The sequence below is a fragment of the Lithobates pipiens genome, unplaced genomic scaffold (genome assembly GCF_037356315.1).
Source record: "Lithobates pipiens isolate NorthernLeopardFrog02 unplaced genomic scaffold, aLitPip1_a1.2 Scaffold_25, whole genome shotgun sequence".
Classification (NCBI taxonomy): domain Eukaryota; kingdom Metazoa; phylum Chordata; class Amphibia; order Anura; family Ranidae; genus Lithobates; species Lithobates pipiens.
Window position 1 is genome coordinate 5,087,970 of NW_027507787.1, and position 20,076 is coordinate 5,108,045.

Genomic DNA, 20,076 nt, shown 5'->3' on the forward strand with positions numbered 1-20,076 from the left:
CTCCTTCCTCTTTTACATCATTTTTTTTCCCTGTGTAGTCCTCCCTCCCCTTTTCTTCCACTGCTTACATCACTCCTTGCTTCTCCCTTGTTACCTTGTTTTCCACCTCTCCTACTCTGCCTCCATTGGTCAATCTTCTGCTGCCTGACACACTCCACCAGTGCAGTAAATAGGATTCCATAAACAGAATGAGCGTGCACTGCAGTGGGGAACCATTCCTCGCAGATATGAATGGAGGAAAACTGCACGTCGACTCTTTGGATAAAGAGTCAATTTCCTGCTTCTGTTGTTGTTCTGGGGTAGAAAAGGTTCGTAACCAGTGATAATAGGGTACCTTTGGCATTCTCAGCCTATAATTTTATACAATAAATTCATTTTCACAGTTTGGAGGTATAAGAACCATCAAATCTTGCACCAAGATTTTGCTTTTAATTCTTTATTAAAACGTAAGGGGTTGTTTGAAGATCTATTCCCATTTAGGGGGTTTTGGTAATACATGTAAAAACACTAAAGGATATGATAGGTGACCCAACAGACAAGGTTTTTCGAAAAATGGTAGCTATTGTATAGGGGTACATCCATATTTGGAAGTATTTCACAGACCTTTATTTGTACGGTCAGTCATTGTAGATGCTCTAGAATGCTGATCCCTACACCTGATTACCTATAGAGCAGGGATCTGCAATTAGCGGACCTCCAGCTGTTGCAAAACTACAAGTCCCATCATGCCTCTGCCTCTGGGTGTCATGCTTGTGGCTGTCAGAGTCTTGCTATGCCTCATGGGACTTGTAGTTCTGCAACAGCTGGAGGTCCGCTAATTGCATATCCCTGCTATAGAGTAACATGCTTTGACACATGGCACTATTTATTGGGTCAGTGGTAATCAAGAAAAAATAATCCTGAATACCGGTGAGGCCACGGCAGCACTGTGGATGGCACACGTTATGTCATAGCTCATGTAAATGCAAGAGTGACATACAATGTAGAGCAGGGATATGCAATTAGCGGACCTCCAGCTGTTGCAAAACTACAAGTCCCATCATGCCTCTGCCTCTGGGGGTCATGCTTGTGGCTGTCAGATTCTTGTTATGCCTCATGGGAATTGTAGTTCTGCAACAGCTGGAGGTCCGCTAATTGCATATCTCTGACGTAGAGTGTAAACTTCCTGAACTATTCTTATATCCTGTTAGCATTTTCTGTGTCTTTACTAGGCTGTCTGTGGTGCCTCTGCCACTGAGGAAATACAATTCCCAAAGGCTGACAGTGAAAGCTGGAACTTGAAGTTTCTTCATATCCTGTTATTACTGAAGAAAAAACAAAGGGAAAAAAAGAGCATAAAGTGTACTAAAAGTACATGAATGTATCATGTTGTTATATTCCCAGATGTCTAGGGATGGGAGAGCCAGCAGTGTAAGCCAGTTGTGCCTTCTCCATTGTGCAGCGCTAATACAGGGAGCCTGCTAACAGAAGGGAATGCAGTGAGCAGAGGAACTTACCTGTGTATTTGTGCTACTTTACCGTCTAGTAAGCAGGCTGGGGTTTGGCTGGGTACCCATATATATTGCTTAACTGTACAGGAGCAAAAGTAAGGCCACCAACCTGGTTATACTGTCTGGAATGGGTGCCTGGTGTAACAAACCTAGTTTAAAGTGCATGTAAACTGACTCTCATCCTTTTTAAACTACTGCAATATTGGTTATCTCGAAGGATATACATGCCTCCTGCATGTATACTTATCTGTCAAACGTCTCTCCTCTGTCTGCTATGAGACCCGAAAAACTGCCGTTTTTGTGGGTGGGTCTGTTTTCCAGGGCTCAGTTGGTGGAGTCGTGATTGCAGCAGACTCCCCGCCCACCTCTACACTCCCCTTATCAACATGCATTTTCTCCTGTGTATTTCTTACACTGAACTTCTGCTATGATCTCTAACATCCAGTCAAAACCTAGAAAAGTCCCCACATGACTTCAGCATGCCAAATCATGCTGAGATCTGGAACAGCCAATCCTTGCAGAGTTGCTGAAGAAAGGAGGCGGGGTGGAAATTAAAAAATAATGCACGTCTCTTAGGCTAATGCATGAGATATGTAAATCACCTGTCACTCACAGCAATGGGGAGGAACGGACAAAGATTTCACAGTTCGTTTTTATTTCACTGAAAAAGATATGAGGATTGCTCAGAGCTTGGCAAGACTGGCACAACTGATCTGAAATCCCATACTCTATATTGTGCCAGACAAAAAAAAAAAAATCGGGTTTACATCCACTTTAATAAAATTATAAAACATTGGGAGCAAGACATTGCTTGCATGTGTTTCTGCTGTATTTAGTTGCTTGGCCGGAGTTCTGCTTTAATTGTTTCTTTACCTGTTCGTGTCCTGTTGCTTGGCATCTATACTACTTTTTGTGTTTACGTATTAAAATGTAGAGTTGCTAGGTTGGATGAAGTTTAGTTCAATTGATATTGAGCAGCCTTCAGAAATTACTTGAGGTCAATTTTCTTTACAAGGCTCCAGTCATGCAATTAGTTGTTCAAAAATAAGCACTGAATTTTTCACTAGACTTTTTCCAAACTGGTTTGGAAAGGAGCTTTTCCAAAAGGCTCCTTTTTAGGGACGTTTACAGTATTTAAGAACCCTTTTATATTTCCCAACTACTAGGTGTAAGATGTCTACTGTTTTTACAGCCTATTCTGATTGATGAGAAAAAAAGTCAACTTTCTACGCACAAAGTTGTGTAGTTTAGGTGTAAATGCATTGTTTCAGCTAATGTACAGAAATGACATATAGCTACAGGCGTGCCCTTCTGGGTGAATAGGCTGGTCTGAGCGGTCTCCCGGAACTCCTAGTGTCTTCACCGGGAGATGCCTGTCCTACAGGGAGCCACCCAAGCCTGAACTGGATAAACCAGCCCTCAGCTGACTCATTATGTGCAATTTATTTCAGCGAAACACGTACCTAGTCACTTTTTACTATCCATGGGCTGAATACCAGAGGATAGTAATATGTGTGTCTAGGTGGCATTCAGGTTATATCTCTAGTAAGTACTATACCCACCATTTAATAAATATTTTTTCTTGCACCCTGTTTATTTATTCCTAAAATTGAACTTCCAGCCAAGAACTAAATGCACAGGTTTAAGGCCCCTTTCACACATGCGGACGATATGTCCGTATTTCATCCATCCGTTTGCAGATGAAATACGGACATACATTCATCCCTATGGGATAGCAGGTGTCTGCGGATGAGCATCCGCAGACACCCGATTTCGTCCGCCTCCGCAACAGTCCGATTCTGCAGACGGAGGAAAATCCTATTTTTCTATCCATCTGCAGAGCGGATCAGACGAACATGGACAGACGGTCCGTGCTCATCCGATCCCCCATAGAGGAGAGCGGAGAGCTGACAGGGCGGTCCCTGCACAGTGTGCGGAGACCGCCCTGTCCGCAGCCGGCTCAGCGGGGACAACGGAGCGATCCCGGCTGAGCGAGCGGATCTTCACGGGGCGGATCATTACTGATCTGTCCCGTGTGAAAGATGCCTTATATATATGAGGGAACTATTTTGCCTTTCAGAGTGTGTAAACGTCATTCTATCCAATCTTGAGATTTACAAAGTCATGCCAACGTCATGGATTTTAAAGGCGTTAAATCCTTCGGGGGTTTGCGATTTTGAATATGGCTTGTTTAACCATCTCATGTTTTTAAGAAGATTGAGATTCTTTTTAATGAATTTTGTAATAAAAATTAAAAAAAAAGTAAAGAATTTAAATATGCTGGTGAATGTATTCTAACAGAAGGATTCAACACCTTTAAAATCCCAGTTCCTTATTCAAACTGTTCTTTCTATGCATACAAAAAAAAGTTATAGATGGACTTTATACTTTCCCTTCAACAGAGATCACATGACCAAATGCTAGTGGACAGTAGTAGTAAAATAAACTTAGCAGCACATTTCCCAAGGTTTTGCCCTTGTACACACGGTCGGACATTTCAACTGAAAATGTCCGATCGGACCGTGTTGTCGGATAATCCGACCGTGTGTGGGCTCCATCGGACTGTTTCCGTCGGAATATCCGACCGACAAAGTTTTAGAGCTGGGCTATAAAATTTTCCGACAACATGAGAGAACTCCGATCGGACAAAGTGCCACGCATGCTCAGATCAAATCCCTAGACCAAAGCTATTGGCTACTAGCCTGAACGTAGTCCCGTCGTAATGAAATAACGTCATCACGTTACGAACGATCGGATTTTCCGACAACTTTGTCCGACCGTGTGTATGCAACACCAGTTTCGGTCAAAATCCGACAGATTTTGTTGTCGGAATGTCCGACCGTGTGTACAAGGGCCTTGAGTCTATTACTCAACAAGTTTTTAGGGCTCATGCACACTTCAGCTATAAAAAAAAAAAAAGCTGCTTTTTGAGACTTTATTTCTCTGCCTAAAAGCTTTAAGAAGCTTGTGCCTTTTGGTGCATTTTTGTTGCGCTTCTTTGAGCTTAAGCATTTTGTTCACAAACCTTCCCCTTGGCTCACTTTTTTCCTTTTTATTTTTTATTGTTTGTGGCAATTTCAAGCTTCTTTGAGCATTTTTGCACTATCACGCTTTTTTGTGCATTCTTGGGCATCTTTTTTGCTCGAAAGCGCCTCTCAAAAACTCTAGTTTGGTGCGCGGGGGGGGGGGGGAGAATATGCCTGTACACTCCTGAAAGAGCCATAGTGTGCATGGACACAATAGCGAACGTGGAGGGGAGTTTCTAAGCAGAAAAAATGAGAGCTCAAAAGCCTGTAGGAGCAGCTTCTTTGAGCTTCTTTTAGATGCAGTGTGCATAAGCTCTTAGGCCTGGTTCACACCTATGCATTTTCAGTGCATTTTGCAGATTTGCACTACAGAGCATGTTCCATAGGAAACCATGGTAAATGGACTGTGGGGCAAATCTGCAAAATGCAAAAAGCACTAAAAATGCATAGGTGTGAATCAGGCCTTAGGCTGGATTCACACCTATGCATTTTTAGTGCATTTTGCAGATTTGCACTGCAGTCCATTTAACATGGTTTCCTATGGAACACGTTCTGTAGTGCAAATCTGCAAAATGCAATAAGCACCAAAAATGCATAGTTGTGAGTCCAGCCTGAGGCTGCATTCAAACTGGCTTCAAAAAGTTGCTTCTGCGGGAGTTTTGAGTTCTGCTTGTAGAATAAACTCAATGTTATCCTATCCATGCACATTAGGACGATTACAGGCATATTTTCAGTTCAACGTTTAGAAGCAGGAAAAAAAACCTTTTGGTTCGCGTTTCTAATTGGACCTCACTGGCAGAAAAACCATTTAAAAAAAAAAAACTCGTCTAGACTTTGTACAAAAAATGCTCTATATGAGTGTTTTTTTTACTCCCAAGAAAACAGACGTTTTTTTTTTTAAGCCCAATGTTCATGGAGCCATAAAATGGCCGTTACTTTCAGGATTCATTATCACAGTTTTGAAGTGACAAAGCAATCACTAGAAAAATGTGTCCATCTCATATACTTCCTTGATCAGAAGCTGCAGATCACCTTTGCACAGTGCCTAGGCATCCTCCATGCTTCTGGCCTTACAGGAACCTCTCACGACTTTGCGCCATCTTATCAGAGGCATATACTGCCCGCTCCTTCCTATGACCACTAAATGACACAGATGGTGTCACTGCCACATCCCACAGCACCGTGGAATTGGTGCAAAGTTGGAAAGGTCAGCTCAGGCAAAAGAGCAGCCTCAGAATTCCTGGTGCCAAATCAGCCACAAATGATGATCTTGATGAGAAGACTTTTACTGTTGGAAGGATAAGGCTGCCTATAAGGATAAGGCTGCCTAGTCTCATTCATTCGTGTGGCAGGAGTCTGCTGATTCCTACTTCTCGAATCACAGGTGTATGCAAGCAGCTGCAGCCCATAAGCCTGTACAAAGGACAGGCGGACAGGAGCTACATGTATGGGAACATTTTGTGGTTAAGTGCCGATGATTGGCCCTAGCAGACAGATGGTGTCCAGGGCCAGTCATCAGTCCCTAACTGCAGGTAACCAGATGTCCAAATACATTTCAACAGTGGGGGACAACCACAGCTTCTTTTAACCTGTCAATTGTACAAGCCTCTCGGCAACAGATGCCCACATACACCTGTGACTCCGGGGGGCATAATTATGTGTTTTAATCATGTGTGTGTGTGTATAACTTTGACTAGTTTAGAATTTTCAGGTTGTTTTCTGTGTGTTGTATCTCTGGCTTTCCTTTAATGGACTGCGATGAAGGAAAATGTCTCTTCATTTTTTCCTGGTTCGCATTAATTCGGTATAACAATGTAATAACTGCAACCAGATCGCTTAACAATATTTCGCCTAACCAGATATTTGGTGATAACTTTCCTAAATACGACAAGTTTACCAGAACTGGAGCAGCTGTGCATGGCAACCAATCACTTTTAGCTTTTATTTTCCAAGCTTCACTGAGCAAGATGAAGTTAGAAGGCAATTGGTTACTGTGCATACCTTATCCAGATTCTGTCTTTAATAGTTTTATTACATCTAAATCTTTCTCTATCTATACAGTGGGGAGAATAATTATTTGATCTCCTGCAGATTTTGTAAGTTTGCCCACTTACAAAGATATTAAGTGTCTATCATTTTTATCATAGGTGTATTTTTTTTTAAACAATAGAGACAGAATATCAACCAAAAATCCATCAGAAAACATGATACAAATGTTATAAATTGAACTGCAGTTCAGGGAGTAAAATAAGTATTTGGTCCCCAAGCAAAAGATGACTTTGACATTACAATACTTGGTGAAGAAACCCTTGTTGGCAAGCACTAAGGCAGGGATCTGCAATTAGCGGACCTCCAGCTGTTGCAAAACTACAAGTTCCATCATGCCTCTGCTTCTGAGTTTCATGCTTGTGGCTGTCAGTCTTGCTATGGGATTTGTAGTTCTGCAACAGCTGGAGGTCCGCTAATTGCATATCCCTGCACTACGGTAAAACGTTTCTTGTAGTTGGTTACCAGGTTGGCACACATCTCCGGAGGGATTTTGGACCATTCTTCTTTACAAATCTGCTCTAAATCCTTAAGGTTTCTTGGCTGTCGCTTGGAAACTCAAAGTTTCAGCTCCATCCATCCATTTTCTATAGGATTAAGGTCTGGAGACTGGTTAGGCCACTCCATGATCTTGATGTGCTTCTTCTTGAGACACTTCTTTGTTGCCTTGGCTCTATGTTTTGGGTCATTGTCGTGCTGGAAGATCCATCCATGACCCATCTTCAGTGTTCTGGCTGAGGGAAGAAGGTTCTCATCCAAGATTGTACAATACATGGCGCTGTCCATTGGCCCCTCAATGTGACAAAGTCCGCATTGAGAGCATAATGTTTCCACCTGGTGTTCTTAGGGTCATAGTCAGCTTGTTTTCTTCCTCCAAACACGGCGAGTTGAGTTAATGCCAAAGAGCTCAATTTTGGTCTCATCTGACCACAGCCCTTTCTCCCAATCCTTCTCCGAATCATTTAGTTGTTCATTGGCAAACTACATGTGCCTTCTTGAAGCGGGGGAGGGGGGCAGGGGGAGAGAGACCTTGCGGACACTGCAGGATTTCAATCCATGGCGGCGTATTGTGTTACCGATGGTTTGGTGACTGTGGTCCCAACTGCCTTAGTCACAAGCACCTCCTGTGTAGTTCTGGGCTGATCCCTCACTTTTCTCATGATCATCCTTACTGCATGAGACAAAATCTTGAATGGAGCTCCAGACCGAAGGCGATTGATGGTTATTTTGTATTTCTTCCATTTGTGATTAATCGCTCAAACAGTTGTCTCCTCCTCACCAAGCTTCTTGCTGATGACCTTGTAGTCCATTCCAGCCTTGCGTAGGTCTACAATCTTGTCCCTGACATCCTTTCACATCTCTTTGGTCTTGCCTATGATGGTGGGTTTGAATGGAATAAAGATTCCGTGGACAGGTATCTTTTATACACGAGTGTCAATTTAACCTACGAGTATAGGTTAAATTGACAGGACTAATTTGTGTATTCTAATGAGCACATACTGTAACTGTGGGAGCCAGATTTATTGTTGGTTGGTAAGGGATCAAATACTTTGTATTCACTGAACTGCAACTCAATTTATAACAGTTGTATCATGTTTTTTTTTTTTTTTTTCTGTATTTTAGGTTGATATTCTGTGTCTATCATTTTAAAATACACCTATAATAAAAATGATAGACTCTTCATTTCTTTGTAAGTGGGCAAACTTACAAAATCTGCATGGGATCAAATAGGTATTTTACCCTGTGTGTGTATGTACAATATGTGTGTATATATGTATAATATATATATAATATACACACTGGTAGATATAATTTTATAAAATATAATATTACTGGTAGATATCATTTTATATATATATATATATATATATATATATATATATATATATATATATATATATATATATATATATATATATATATATATTTTTTTTATATATATATATATATATATTAAAAATAAAGGGGCCTCTATGATTAAGAACAAGGCTTGAGTTTGGCAGGAGATGTTCTGCCTTATGAACAATAGATCTTTTCTGATTGAAAAAAAATAGGTATGTAGCCATCTGCAGCCAATTTATATACCTAAATTCATTAAAGTGAACCCATCCTTTGCCCATTCAGTAACACTTTTTTCTTCCAGCATAAGGTAAAAAGTTCTATGCATAAGTTCTGCATCAGTGTGGTGAAAGCTTACATGGGGCTGAGGACTATCTCTGCTCTCATGTGACAACAGTTGGCTGCTCGGGCTCCCACCACTACATTGTGGGAAGAAGCTGAGAGAGTTTAACCTGAATTCCAGCCTTGCACAGTTGTACAGGTTCCTCTCCTGTATTGAAATTGCTTTAGACGATTTCGCTGCACATTTTGAGCTTCTGATCGTATGCATTAGAAGCTGCAAAAAGTCAGATATCGCAGTGGCCATCAACCCTCTTCCTCAGGGCCCACTAACAGGCCAGGTTTTATGTATTACCTTGGGGAGATGCAGACAAGAATACTGCAATCACTGAGCAGCAAATGATATCACCTGTGATGTATTTCAGCTATCTTGCAAACCTGGCCTGTTAGTGGCCCCTGAGGACAGGGTTGATGACCACTGAGATAACGCCTGCCTCATTTTCTGCCTGGATTTCCAGCATCATTTAGGTCTTTCCTCCCCAGCCTTACTATCCCTAGCCCTTACCGTTAATTGGCGTTCAGTTCTTTCAGTCATGGACAGTTGGCTTCACATCTGGGCACATGTTATCAGGAAGCTCTATAGAGCACCCTGAAGGCTCCTCCTAGCAGCCATAGTCTGACTGTATTGCATAGAGAAGCACAGAGACCTCACAATGACATCACTGGGTCCCAAATAAGTTATGTTCTAAGAAGGCCTCAATGCACAAAACAAAAGACATTGACATTAAGAGACCTTAGGAGAGCCAACATACCAACATGACAACATACAAAATCAAAACCTGGGGGTCTGTCCATTACACCCCATTAAAATTAGGTGACTCCAAAAGCTTGTACAAAAAGTTTGGTTTTCAATTTTTTTTCGAGATTTCAGAAAGTCATTCTCAAGTCTCAATTTTAGAGGCAAGGAGTTCCAAAATTCAGCTCCTTGTACTTCACTTGTTCTCCCTCTGCATGTTTTCTTTTTACATTTTGAAATCTTCAATATGGCCAAGTTTGCCGATCTCAAGGATCGGGTAGGCACATACTTGATACATTTTTCCTTCAGGTACTCTGGGCCATGTCCATGTAATGCCTTATGGACAAGACATTCCGTTTTGAACAGAACACGTTCTTTCACAGGCAGCCAATGCAGGGCTCTAAGAGATGGAGTGATGTGGTCACGAAGACCAGCACCCATCAATAACCTAGCTGCGGCATTCTGAATCAACTGCAGCTTGTAGATGGTACAAGCAAGCAAACCCAGGTACAGGGCATTGCAGTAGTCCAGTCGACTGCTGATGCTAAATGCTCCTCATACTTAGAAATATTTTTTTCTAGCGGTTTGATGGTACCGTGACGGAGGAAACAAAAGTTGTGTGTATGCAACCATGGGAGAGGAGGGTCTATGAACATCCTTCTTTCCTCCCTCTAGGAAAGTGCCGGTTAACTTTTAAAGACCACTAAACTTAGAACAGTATGTAACCCAAAAGCAAACCTTTATTATATTGCAGCTAACCAATTCATAGATGTGATGGCTGCATTATATTTCTTTTTTAGGCTTGCTTTTTTCTATTTTCATCTGGTGATCCAGCCAGCAAGTCTGTTCTTTTTCACAGGCTCTCCAGTTGAATGAATCAGTTTACAAGGATGAGACAAACCACTTAACACTGGCAGGGGTGATTAAAATGATCAGCTTTTTATTTATTCACACAAAACCTCTATCCCAAAAGAAAAGAAATGTTTGCTGTAACTGATTATAAAGTGTGCGCTGGAGTTTGGCTTCAGTTTATTAGTGTATATAAATCTACCAATACATTTTTTACCACTACCCCGCCCCCCCAGACTGACAATGCTGTTGTCTGCTGTGCCTCCTTTAATCATTCCTCCAGAGTTGTATCTCACTAATACAAGAAGTCCATTACTGGCCAGATCACCAGATGAATAAAAGGGAAAGAAAACCAATGCAGCGGCCACATGTAATGATTGATAAGCTGCAATATAATACACGTGGCAGGACTAGGTGTGGCCAGGTGCTAATTGTCAAGCTACAGACTAGTGAATGAGAAGTGAAAATGCTGATAGCAATGCCTCCCTGCAACATTTTTTTTGCCCCACTCTGTTGCAGGTAGGCTCAGCCTGTATGAGAGAATCAGCTCTGCTCTGTAATAAGGAGCAATGCAGCATTGTTGCCACACCATCACAGGAATCTGCATTAGGTGGACTTCACGGTCAGGCTCAACAGGCAGTTGTGGGACTTTGCAGGGGGACTAAGTGAACTGTAAGTGAACTTACTGTACAGTATGTGCTGCAGCCTCCAACAAGCCCAACTCTTGCAGGCGTGTGCGATGTCTGGGATTCTTTATTCCGACTCATAATTTCTGTGACCTGTAGTATCATCGGTGCCAAAGGATGGAAGCACAAGGGCCGGCTGGGGACACACCAGTCTGACAGTACTGTAAATGGTGAATGTTGCAAAGTCTTGTGGTGGCTCATTGCTGGGAGAGAGCCAAGGACGGAGATGCAGGCTATGGAAGAGCTGAGTATGAAACGGTCATTACGTTTTTTTTTAAGGTGACTGACAGGGATGATTTAATTTACTTGTACACCAATTTGAACCTTTTGTTCATTACACATCCAGGTCAAAAAACTAGGTTCATATAAAGGTTGTCCTTCTTTGTTTTTCCACTAGAGGGAGCCCAACTTATGCAGCTTTACTCTATCTGCAGTTTTCTTGAATGTAGGCAGCAATTCTCATTTCTCAACATTATTTCAAGTACCACATTACAGCATAGATATCACGTATGTGTGTACCCCTTCCGGTGCCTATATGAATTTTTCTATATTTCTTCAGCTGTTACTGTATTAAACTGTTTACATTATTATAGTATTTCTATGGCCCTTCTCTCCCTGGGTACTCCAAGTGCTTATCAAATTGGCACTGGAATCTTTGAAGAGGATTTGTAAGGTGTAGCTATAAGCCTGGGTGAATAGATGTCTTAAGTCTGCTTTTGAAAAACAGTCACAGAGGATGCTTCCAGGACAATGGATGTGAGGGAGATCCATAGCGAGTGTGCTGCATGAGAGAATGCACAAGATCCAAAACATTCTAAGATGACTTTGGACAATTTTCTTTCCTTGAGGAGCGGTGTGGGTGTGATGGAGTATGGGGAATTAGAGGTTCTATCAAATTAGTGGGGTCTAAGCAGGGGCAGACTGACAACTCATGGTGCCCCTGGGCAATAGGAGAATTGGGGGGCCCCCAGGCAATCAGAGATTATGGGGCCACACAGTATACACAAACACACACACACAGTATACAATTACACAGTATACACAGACATGTTTCTATTGGCTGAGAAGGTACCGGAGAGGTGGGGCAGCTATAATCTCGGGATTTTTAGACCAAAAGGATGTTGGTAAGGGACATTTCAGATGTAAAAAAAAAAAAAACACAGATTTTTACATACTGTCCCTGGTTTTACTGAGGCTGGCAACCCTGATGGGGCCCCCTAGTGGCATGGGGCCCTCGGGCAGTGCCCGAGTGGCCAAATGGTCAGTCCGCCCCTGGGTCTAAGTTACTTAGAGCTTTAAGGGTCCTTTCACACTGAATGCAGTTGGATGCATTTTTCCGGACCACACTTTTGCACATGCAAAACATGCTAAATTTCTGGTGTGAATGGGACCCTAAATGTGAGGCTGGCTATACACGTATTGATTTAGTGGGGGCTGAAGAAGAACAATTGAATAGATTCCTCTATCCATGCTAATCGGCATGAAGGAATCTCCTCTGCCAGCTATTTGTTGTATTCTAACAGTCTGTAGCTGTCAGAACACCCTAACAGTGACTGCATCTGATTGGATTCAGCCACTATTCAACTGACAATTTTCCACCCTGCTTCTTTGTCAAAAATCTATAGAAACATCAACGTTTGTCAAGCCAGATGGTGCCAACAGGACCACCCATGGTGCGAAGTTTGGACGATTCCTGCCATGTATGGTAGACTTGAGTAGGCCAGGTTTGAAGCATAACCTCTATTTTATTGGATGTCAATGCTTATAAAGTGTGTAGGTCGTCCTATCTCCAGTGCCCCTTGCTCCTATGTACATTTACTGCCAGTTCCATCTAATTATTTATATTCTCCATGCAACCTCTTGTTTTTAACTATGAATCAAGATTTTACTTTTATTATGATCTGCAGATATTATTATGATTTTATGATGATGTGCAGATATTATGATCTGAAGATAATATGATATTATTATGATTTTATTATGATGTGCCGTATTTGCAGAACCTTTACATGGAATCCGTCTTCCCTGGGTTCATATACCATTTGCTGAGAAATGACAAGCTGATAATTTATCGTCTTTGTCCTAATTGCTAGAATTCTTTACTCTGGTTTGTTGAACTTTTATTTTCTCTCTCTCACTTGTTAAATTAGATTTGTAAAGGAAGTTCTACATTTACAAACACTTCCCTATTTTGAAAAACCACAGAAACGTTTGTGCTGCTATTTTACAAAGTAGCAGAATGGTTTTGTGAACTGTGCCGTATAGGCTCAGCCTGACATTGCTCCTATTGAATTGCAGCTTCTGCTTCTATCTGGCCTGATTCATGTAGTAAACCTCCCACCCCCACCTCCAATAAAGAGCAAGTCATTCCAAGGAGTGGGATTCCGTTCCTTTGACTATTAACCCACCATATATACTGCTGGTGAGCAACGATCCCAAGCAATTTGTATAACCATCTATTGCTGGTCATATTCATTCACTGGGGAAATAAAAAGGGAGGTTAGCCCGTCTCTCTGGACAGAGGTGTAAGCAAGGAAGGAAAGGGGGGCAAAAGGGGCCAAAGCAGGGGTGGACTGACAACTCATGGGGCACCTGGGCAATAGGAGATTATGGGGCCCCCAGGCAATCAGAGATTATGGGGCCACACAGTATACACACACACACAGTATACAATCGCACAGTATACACAGACATGTTTCTATTGGCTGAGAAGGTACTGGAGAGGTGGAGCAGCTATAATCTCGGGATTTTTAGACCAAAAGGATGTCGGTAAGGGACATTTCAAAGACAGATGTAAAAAAAAAAAACACATTTTTTTGACATACTGTCCCTTGTTTTACTGAGGCTGGCAACCCTGATGGGGCCCCCTAGTGGCATGGGGCCCTCGAGTGGCCCAATGGTCAGTCCGCCCCTGGGCCAAAGCTGTCCATGGATGGGTAGATTATTTAACAGAAAATTGAGAGGACCAAACAATTGTTACATTTTTTTTTTTTATGTTTAATGTGCTCAATTCGACAATCGATATACAATTCATCAAGGGGAAGAAAATGAACTGTCATGTTGGAAAATTTTGTTTGAATGAATGAGCAGTGAAATTGAGCAACAAAAACAAGTGCAAAAGTTTAACCTGGATCAAACAAAACAATGATACTTAAATGTTGAAAACAAATGAAAATATGTAGATCGGGGTCTCCAAACATTTCAAACAAAGCGCCAGTTTATTGTCCTTTAGACGTTAGGAGGGTCGGATTGTGCCCAGGGGTGGCAAAAAGTGCCCCGGGCCCTGCATCAGTGAGAAGAAACATGGCCTCAGGGTTGGTGGTCAATAGGAGGAGTAGTATCCCATCATTGGTATTGGTGGAAGAAATAGTGCTCCATTGTTGATGTTAGTAGGAGGAATAGTGCCCCAAGGGCCAGATAAAGGCTAGCAAAGGGCCACATCGGGCCGCAGTTTGGAGACCCCTGATGTAGATGATCGGTGAAATGAATGCATGGGAAGATCGTTTCTATTTTCAGATGATCCTTCGCCAGATTTTCTAACCATCTACGGCCAGTTTCAGGTGCAAAGAGAGCGATATTACAGAGGAAATCGGGGAAGAAACGTTTTCTCAGTTTATTCCTTATGGCTCAGAAGCTGAATTGGCCCTCTGGTTATTTTTATACACAAATCTGGGGAATGGAATGACGATATCTGCACCTAGGCTATATCGGGCTATTCCAGAAATATTTGGTCTGAAAAGTTTCCAGTTACAACTTTATATGGATTATCTATCCAGTGCCCATGTGTGCTCAGCACTTGTGTTCCACCATCACATATCATGACACAGCAGCAGTGTGTAGACTCGTCCTGATAAGTTATGAAACAAGGGAACACTTATGTAAAGTTACCTGATCCAACATAATACTGACAGCTGCCATTCCTCCGGCTCCTTCTGAAAATGCTTGTTGCCTGACCTAGAACAAACAGTAGGTAAAGTCTGAGTGAACCTAGATCTCTTTATCTGCACGCTTGTTTTGGGGGTCTCCAACTAGACGGTGCTAAATGTATCCGCATAACAGCCAGATCACTGCGAGTTTTAGTAAGCAGTAGCAATCTACAAATTCCTTTTAGCACAGGTTTCCTTTTAAATAGACCTGTCATCAAATATATTTTTCCTGTTAAGTAATATTTCTCTTGCTGAGATCACAGTGCTCCATCTGACAATGCGCCCATTTGCACAGAGCCATGTCTGTTCATGCGTCGTACAGATTCGGCAAACTAATCCTGATGACTCTGCCTTTTTTAACTGTGTTCACAAGTGTCTGGCGCAGATCGGTCCCAGCTGCAGCCTTTTCTCTTATGAATTGCTCCATTTAATGCTGTGTACACATAACCAGACTTTTCAACGGACTTGGTCCGGCGGATTGGAATCCGTCGGACAATTCGATCGTGTGTGGGCTCCAGCAGACTTTTTCTTCCCAAAAGTCCAGCGGACCTAGAAATAAAACTTGCTTCAAATCTTTCCGACGGACTCGAGTCCGGTCAAAAAAATCCGGTTGTCTGTGTGCTAGTCCGACGGACTAAAACCAACGTTAGGGCAGCTATTGGCTACTGGCTATGAACTTCCTTATTCTATCAGGTTAGAATCCGTTCGACTTTTGGAGTATTGCGTATGGCCAAGTCCGTTCGTTTAATTAATATGTGTTCAGTTTTAAAGAGACGAGGTGGAAACCCTATTTCCCACACAGCATTCTAGTGTGAACAGGCCCTTTACTTTCTTTGACCTGCAGATTACTGTAAAATACCGGTATAAGATACTGATAGTGTGATTAGCCTATATCAAGTCTGGCCTTGTCACTTGACTCACAGATGATTGGTGAGCGACAACTGGTGTCACTTCCTTCACAACTGATAATTGTATTGACCTCCAGATCAGTGCTTCTCAACCTTTTTCAGTCAAAGCACCCTTTCAAATTTATGGACAATTTTGAGGCACCCTTTAAACATTGACAATCTTGAGGCACCCTTTAAATATATTATGGACAGTCTTGAGGCACCCTTTAAACATTATGGACAGTCTTGAGGAACCCTTCAAATATTATGGACAGTCTTGAGGCACCCTTCAAATATTATGGACAGTCTTGAGACACCCTTCAAATATTATGGACAGTCTTGAGACACCCTTCAAATATTATGGACAGTCTTGAGGCACCCTTCAAATATTATGGACAGTCTTGAGGCACCCTTTAAACATTGACAGTCTTGTATTCCAGCGTTTCCCTTCTCCCTCAGTTTTTCTCCATCACTCATGATAATGTGACTCCAATGCTGATGGAGAGGGGCAGGGGAGGGCCAAACAAGGATGCTATGCAGGTGACTGACATCCTCCTTATTGACTGATGATGTCATTGGTCATTAAGATGCTGGCAGCTAGAAGGTTGTAATGGTGCACAATGAAAACCTGTGGCTTAGTGTAACTAAATGGCAGCCTTCATCCACACGCCAGCTTGTATACAATTTATGGACAATTTTTCAGCATTATGCCAAGGCACCCTTGAAGAAACCTCAAGGCACCCCAGTTAAAAAAGGCTGCTCTAGGTCACTGGCTGCTTATTCCTAATGTCTGGTGTTTCACTGTGATTGCACTGGCACTGCATACAGAAGCTGTGGGCACCTTTTATCATGGCATATGTTTTGCTCCGTGTACTTTGAGCACAGTGTATGTCGGGCATTGTGCAGCTGGCCTCATTTGCATGCCCTTTTCCCAGACTATCTGGCTGCAGAGGGAGCAAAGAAAAGCATTTGTAGTGAATGAGTGTGGTCTGTGCCATCATGTCTTGAATGGCAGTCAGCGGTATCCTAAGTTCAGGGAGGAGTGTGTGAAATAGAAGGGAGGGCTTGTCAGACACCCCACATTTCAATTTTTTCTATCAGTGGTGTCATGTATTTTGCTGTTGAATCTTGTCTCCTAAGTGCGGTGGGCTGTGTTCGCCCCGCGCCCATAGTGGCCTGTGCTGGTGAAAGGGTTAAAGGATAGTGCCTAGCACCTCCCCTCGGTGTAAGTTTTGTAATGTGAGCTGCTGCTTGGGTTTTTTTTCCTCCCTTTCTCTCCCACTACACCCCCCTCCTCCTCCTCTGTCTCTCCTCTCTGCCTTCTGGCAAATGACTGAGGCTGCCTGAGTGTGAATGTGTGTATGTGTGTGTATGTATGTGTGTGTGTGTGTGTGTGCATGGTGAATGTGTGTAACAGAAAACAGCAAAGCTCTCTAGACACAGAGTGTGGAAAGGAAAGGCTTGAGAATTCCTGCCGCATGGTGCTGAGGTGAGACAAAACCCTGTTGAGATCCTTCTTGTTCCCCCTGGCCGGGGCTCAGACTGCAGTGCTGCACTGGGGGGGACTACATTGTGTCTGCCTGGGCATGTGTGAAGTTAGGAGGCTTAACCTGATTCTTCTCATTGTCTCTGGAGGCTGCAAACACACACACAGCCAGTTGGCTGCTACACACTGAGCCATTAGCAGGGAGCCCATCTGTTATTGGTTTTGCCTGGAAATCTGGAGACAAGCAATTAATAATTGATGAGTGTTGTGCAGTAGCTGGACAGGCAGAAGAGAGGAAGAGAGCAGGGTGTCCTTAGAGGGGAGGGAGAGGGACAGCATGGTGGTGGTGGTGATGGTGGTGGCTACAGACCGGCTTGTGCTGCTGAAATTAAAGACTTGAGTCAGCCTGGCTTTTGTTCGGCGTTGCCTGGAAGTGCTTTGAGACCTATGTGGTCCCCCTGTGCCACAGAAGAAGCGGAGGGCTAGGGGGAGGACTGGTTGGAATGAACTTGTGGGTAAGTGGCTTTCTTCTTAGGGGTAAAGAGGAGGGGGTGTGAGGTGGAGAGGACTTTTCAATCAGTTGGGTATTGACTGGCTTATTGTGGGTGGAGAGATGCAGTGCACGGTGTCATGATGCTATGGTAAGGGGTTTGGAAAGGCGGTCCCGTCATCCTTAGCAGTAGAGACTGCAGCACCTAGCAGGCCTCTGTGGTCATCAAGGTGTTACGGAGAGGACAAGTGCTATTTAGTATCACAACAGTCATAAGTGGTCCCCATATGTTCCTTTTCCACCTTCCCATCTCAAGCATAATAACAAAACAAAATTCCGGGCAATACAGCCTATACAGCACGGTGTCATGATGCTATGGTAAGGGGTTTGGAAAGGCGGTCCCGTCATCCTTAGCAGTAGAGACTGCAGCACCTAGCAGGCCTCTGTGGTCATCAAGGTGTTACGGAGAGGACAAGTGCTATTTAGTATCACAACAGTCATAAGTGGTCCCCATATGTTCCTTTTCCACCTTCCCATCTCAAGCATAATAACAAAACAAAATTCCGGGCAATACAGCCTATCTCTATGACTGCTCACCAGTCTTTATTTTTGATGGGGAAGGCATGTAAATTATTTTACTTTTTGCTTTGCTTTTATTTTAACCCCATTTAAGACATTACGGTACTGCTTGTATGTCCTGTGCATGTTTGTGAAGTTTACCAAGCTTTGTTATTGGTTTACTTCTGGTTCTTCCGCCTTGAAGTTAGTAAACGGTCACTGGTCTTTGTGGGGCTCGCTGAATCCCCAGAATTGGGGAGACTTTCATATATTCCGATATTTTTTGGGGCTTGAGTTGGCTTTTTGCGACTTTTTATCTTAGAAATGCTGACAAGGGCTTCTGCATCTTCCTGGGAATAGTGTGTGATCTTCTGTGTGCTGGGGAATGGGAATTGGAAAGATAAATGAGTTTCCATTGACGTACAAGGCACGGCTGCTATTGGTGGAGAGTCTGTATCCGGATGCTGCAGTTACATGAAGTGACAATTCATAGATATCACTGGAGAGAGAGAAGGACCACCTTCTGGGCTGCAGCTTCCTGGATCTCCACTCTGATAGATGCCGGACTTGTCGAGGGATTCATAGCAATGCTACTTAGAAATGTTTATGTTTACTGTTTTGGTAAAGTGTGTGTTTGGCCAGTTTTGAAAACAGAAAGTAAATGGAGAATATCCTCTTTCAATAATGTTTTTGTTTTACATGTATATATTATTATTATTATTATTGTTACTTCTAGCTGTAGGTACTTTGGCTAGATCAGCCTTTCTCAACCTTTTCAACACAGAGGAACCCTTGAAATAGTTCTCCGGTCTCAGGGGAACCCCCTGCTAAAAATTAGAAATCTACAACTCATGATATATTAGTGTGATGGTCAGTGGGAAGAATGGTCCTTACACTTGTGGTCATTGGGAAGAATTACCTCCTTACAGATAGCTAAAAAGATCAATGGTGTCAGTGGGAACTTATCTGAGAGGTAGAAATTGCCCAATGCTGAAGGAACCCCTAGCAACCTCTGGAGGAACCCTATGGTTCTACGGAACCCTGGTTGAGAATCACTGGGCTAGATGGTTGCACTTGCACTACCATGTGTGATTATCATGCTAAAGGTGCTAGTGGGAGTTTCATGTATAGAAGGCCTTGCATAAAGGAAACCTGTACTTAGAGAATAATAAGGCTGCTATTGCTGATCTCATCTGAAAATGCACGTTCCCTGGCTGTCATGCATACCTCATGGCTTCAATACTTTTGGAACTTTATGCTGATCTGGAGATCTGACTTCAAGTCACTTGAGAATTTGCTGATCATCTAGCCCCATGCAGTGCTCCTGTATGACAATCTAAACAAGTAACATCTCCAGCTAATATGTTATGTACAAGCCTTATAAAGTAAAACAGAAACTTCCTTTACCGACCCCGACTGATCCAAAAACATCTTCATCTGTATCTCACATGCTCCCCCTTCCTGACATTACAACTCACAATGGGAGGGATTCTGAATGGGCAGTGACATTGCTAATTGCCATGACCCCTGCAGCTTTTTTTCCCCATCCCACTGTAGTGCACACAGGCCCAGCCCACAGGGGAGTGGAAACTCTGCTCTGAATTTAGGAGCGGAGCAGCATTGTTGCCACTGATGTATTTGCAGGGATCCTCAAACTACGGCCCTCCAGCTGTTGCGGAACTACACATCCCAGGAGGCATTGCAAAACTGTGACATTC

General features: G+C 42.8%; 1 protein-coding gene across 8 annotated transcripts in view; it reads left to right on the forward strand.

Annotated features, from left to right (window-relative positions):
• ZMIZ1 (zinc finger MIZ-type containing 1) overlaps positions 1-20,076 on the forward strand; it is a 466,669-nt gene that overhangs the window by 371,449 nt on the left and 75,144 nt on the right. Inside the window, exon 1 of one of the 8 annotated variants that reach the window (XM_077453982.1) lies at positions 17,134-17,313. The exons of 6 other annotated variants lie outside the window; for them this stretch is intronic. The gene's annotated coding sequence lies outside the window, so the exon portion shown is untranslated. Of the gene's footprint in view, positions 1-17,133; positions 17,314-17,370; positions 17,826-20,076 lie in introns of those variants that run through there. One more of the 8 variants, XM_077453983.1, reaches the window with a different exon arrangement.